The sequence below is a fragment of the Podarcis cretensis genome, assembly GCF_951804945.1.
Source record: "Podarcis cretensis genome assembly, chromosome: 6".
NCBI lineage: Eukaryota > Metazoa > Chordata > Lepidosauria > Squamata > Lacertidae > Podarcis > Podarcis cretensis.
Window position 1 is genome coordinate 95,876,899 of NC_137175.1, and position 4,908 is coordinate 95,881,806.

Here is a 4,908-nt window from a genome sequence, read left to right on the forward strand (position 1 = left end):
AGTCTTGACAGACTCTGGGGTTGGTGCGCCCATCTCACTCAAGAGGCGGGGGGCCAGCGCTGTCCGGAGACACTTGCGGGCCACGTGGCCAGCGTGACATCGCTGCTCTGGCCAGAGCCAGAGCCGCACACGGAAATGCCGTTTACCTTCCCGCTGGTAAGCGGTCCCTATTTATCTACTTGCACCCGGAGGTGCTTTCGAACTGCTAGGTTGGCAGGCGCTGGGACCGAGCAGCGGGAGCGCACCCCGCCGCAGGGATTCGAACCGCCGACCTTTCGATCGGCAAGCCCTAGGCGCTAAGGCTTTAACCCACAGCGCCACCTGCGTCCCTTAGCAGCCAGTTGGTGGCACCTTAAAAAGTAACATATTTATGCTGAAACAGTTAATTAAAGTGGAATACAAAAAGGGAGGTGTGAGGAGGTCGTTGAAACAAGGAAATGAAAGTTAAGATACTGAACTTATTAGATGTGTTTTCAATTGTGTTTGTTTGGTTTTGTTAATTTAATGTTTGGGGGTTGGTGTTGCGTGGTGTTTTTGTTTTTGTATTGTATTGTATTGTTTTGTTTAATTATCTGTCTTTCTTTTGCAGTCTTTAAAATGTTAATAAATATATTTTTTTTTAAAGTAACATATTTATGGTGGGAGAGGCTTGCCGGACCGGACACCAGAGGCCACTTTTTATCAGGTGTGAACTGCTCCTATCATTTCCCAGACTGAAGATAAGCAGTGGCATCAAATGACAAAGCAATGCAGAAAATACGGACTGTGCAGATTTGATTCAAGCTTTAATTCAGTTGCCGGCAGCCTGTGTTTTTTTGCATTTCGTTGCCATTTTAGACCACTGCTTTCCACACTTTCTCTCACCATGCCAAACTGAGGATAACACTTCATGTGTCTATTCCAAGACAGCTTATGCACTGTTAATCTATTACTCTTTAAGGGTCATGAGTGGGGGCAGGGAATACCTAAGCTGCTCCCTTTCTTTCTCAGGAAATGGATCAGGAGGATCCTGGGGTGGGTTAGAGGTCCTGGATTCCAAACCATTGGCTATCTCTGACCCTGGGAGGGTCCCAGAAGGATAGGAGATGGGAGACACTGGGGAAGGCAAGAGTAATAAGGAATGCTTTGCTGTTGGGTCACAAATGCAATTCAAAGCTGATGGGCTGGAGACACAATGGTAAAAGAGATATCTGGAGAAGTTATAATATAGATCTTGGCTGAAGTACAGTGGTACCTTGGTTCTCAAACTTAACCCATTCCAGAAGTCCCTTCCAAAAACCAAAGTGTTCCAAAACCAAGGCATGTTTTCCCATAGAAAGTAATGCAAAATGGATTAATATGTTCCAGACTTCGAAAAATAACCCCTAAAGCAGCAATTGAACCTGAATTTTACTATCTAGCAAGACCTTTGATACATAAAATGAAGGCAGTTAACAATGTACTGCAGTCACACAATCAATCAGTAGCTGTACTGGGTTCCACACAGTCACAAAAACAAAACAAAAAAGCCACAAAAACAGCAAAATAAAGTTGTTTCAGCACCGTGGATAACTAGAGAAGCTCATGAGTGGGAACTGAACCTCTGAAAGGGGTTCTTCAAAAATCTGGCGCAAAATGCTCATTCCCTTTCCACAGAGGAATTTATAGGTTAGGTGATTCTACAAATTGCAGAGTAACTTGCTCTTGGCCATTTTCTTAAGAACTGCTGTCCTAAGATCTAGATTAATTTTGCTTTCCTGGAGTTCAAACCCTCTTGGTGATTGTAAATCCCCAGAGGTGGTAGATTTTGAGACCCGTGCCCCTCCTGCTCCTTTAAAAGTTCCTCTCTGTTTCTGAGGTGATGGCCAGCAGTTGTCCTTTTTGTACCTGTTTTAGTCATTTGGAAATTCATCTAGCTTCTTGTTCCTAAATTATACACTGTCACATCTTTTTGTGGTTTGATCACATGGCACCCTATGACTACCAGTGCATTCTGTTACACTTACCCCTCCCTTGTTTTTCAAATATGCAGGTTTCCTGGAGTTCTTTCAACTTCTCTGGTTCTGATTGACTGAAAAATCCAAATGGTCTGATCTAGCATCTGCATCAAATTGGAGCTATCTCAAATCTTTGAAATGCCTTAAAAATAGACTTTTGTGGCTCTTAAAAATTAAATTATAGTCAAATTTCCTTGTTTAAAAACAAAGCTGCTTTAAATGAAATTTGAATTCAAGGCAGGGAAGTTCAAAGTTTTCTTCTATGTAGAAAGCACCTGAATTACAAATGGGAAACTTTAATTAAATCAACTAATGCTGAGCTGGTGTGGTGTTGTAGTGACCACGGAACTGAACTATATGGGTCAGGAAATCCCTGGTATAGATCTTCGGCCTGCCATGAGCTTACTTTGGAACCTTAGACAATCATCAGTCTCTTCCCTTCACTTCTCATATGCAAGACATGGGATAATAATACTGACCTACCTTAAAAGGTTGTAGAATAGGAGCAAGAAAATGTATGTGAAGTATTTTGAATATTCTAAAATGTTATTTTGATGGCTACATAACTGTTATAATTATAATAATTGGTCTTGAGTTGAATTCATCCTGAACTAGACAGCACAGTTACTGGGATGCAGGTGGCGCTGTGGGTTAAAGCCTCAGCGCCTAGGGCTTGCCGATCGAAAGGTCGGTGGTTTGAATCCCTGCGGCGGGGTGCGCTCCCGCTGCTCGGACCCAGCGCCTGCCAACCTAGCAGTTCGAAAGCACCTCCGGGTGCAAGTAGATAAATAGGGACCGCTTACCAGCGGGAAGGTAAACGGCATTTCCGTGTGCGGCTCTGGCTCGCCAGAGCAGCGATGTCACGCTGGCCACGTGACCCGGAAGTGTCTCCGGACAGCGCTGGCCCCTGGCCTCTTAAGTGAGATGGGCGCACAACCCCAGAGTCTGTCAAGACTGGCCCGTACGGGCAGGGGTACCTTTACCTTTACCTTTAGACAGCACAGTGAATTTCCAGAAGTGATGCTAAATTCCACACGACACCAGGAGATCTGTGGTTGGGTCCTCCTGTTTTATTTATGTATGCATCCATCCATTTATATCCTGCATTTTAAAATGGGGCTATGGTTTCTGGTCAAAGCACCATCTCCAGAGGATGGAGGGTTCCCACATGCTGTTTTCCAAATATAAATCCCTCTCCCCACCCTAGTTGCTGGTAGCCTAGTGTGAAGCAAGAGTGCAGGTAGAAATGGCTAGTGGCACCTTTGTATCTCCAACATCTTGTTGTTTGAACAGAAAGTTGTGAGGCATGCAAAAACTCCTTTAAGCTCAGTTAATTGCCCTTGGATTTTCTGTGTAAAGTGAATGTCTGTAGTTGGCAGTTAATAGAGGTATTGTAGTGAGTCGTATTGTCCATTGTTTTATCTTCTTAATGTATGACAGGAGTGCCTGGCGTGCTCTGGTCCATGGGGTCACGAAGAGTCGGACACGACTAAACGACTAAACAACAACAACAACAACATTAGTAGTAACTGGGGCCACCTGGTTCTATAGCCTGACATGCAAGAGAAGTGGTTTTGATGAAACTGGGCTGAGGAATGTTCCACGTTGGCAGCTTTTATTTTTCTTAAAATATTGTTTAAGGGAGTCTTTAAAAAAAATAAAATGCAGATAAACCTGACTCTGAGAAGATGAATTAAAATCAACAGACTTAAAATTCAGTCGTAACCCTTGATTTCAGTGGGTCTACGGCCAGTGTGACTTGCTTAGATATAGCCTCTTGTTTTGACCTCAAGTTTTTAAAATTATTAAGTGATGCTTGGTAAACTATTTTGAATAACAATACTTGCAGATAAGTGTGGAGAGTCTGCTGAATGGAGTTTGACATCTACCATAAGCCTAAAACAGGACTCTTAAATAGGCTTGCAGTAAACCATTTGCCTGATTGCATGTGGGAAGTAAAAATTGCCTGTAGGGGAACTGGTGTACTTTTCCTATGAGATAGTGACCAAATATGCATGTCAATAACTTGTTTTCTCCTCCTCTTGTGGTAAGAGCTAACAAAGCTGGAAACCTTTAGTTACGTAATCACATTTTCTGGTTTTATCTGAACTAGGAATTTCTGGTTGCCAGCTTTGGAACAAACCAGCTTATTAAAATAGTGTCAAACTTTGACTTAATTAATATCCCGGTGTGTTCTGAGGTAGTTTTCTTATTTGGATGAGATAGAAAACTATCGTTATTTGGGTGTTTTATGTTTTAATCACAGCTTGGGCAAAGGGCTTGTTCATGTTTTGCTGATTAAGCAAGGATCATCAGAATTGGCGGCAAAAAAGTGTTGTGTATGTGTGATTTATCTCTCTAAAGTGACATATCACCTTAAACGCAAGGGCTGCAAGTGGTGAAATCTTACCTTTATGGAAGATTTCCTTTGACGGCATTAAAGGAACAAAGATAAAATCAGAAAACATTTCCTGCAACTTTTACCTTCATTAATACTCAACCGGAACAAGTCTTTTGAAAGATACAAGTTTAAGGCAGCCTTTTTAACCATACATCCTGAGATGTTGTTAGACTACAAGTCCCATCATTCCTAGCTAGGAAAACAAGTGGTCAGAGATTATGGGAGTTGTAGTCTAGCAACATCTGGGGACCCAACCAAGATTGAAAGAGGCTGACTCGGAGAGTGAAGGGAAGTTTGTGGTTTTGAACAAACCCTATCCTCTACTTTCACAACTTTCATCAGCCTGAAGTGGTGTATTTAGAAATGTTTTCTGGCAGCCAGGAGGCCTAGGGACTTGTTTTGTAAAAGAAAGGAGCACTGTGCTTCTTAGAATGATTGTAATTACCGGTATACATCATATAATAAAGAACGATAAGTGCATGGTGATAAAAAGCTGAAGTACTTCATACAAGTAAAATTTGTCCTCTGCAG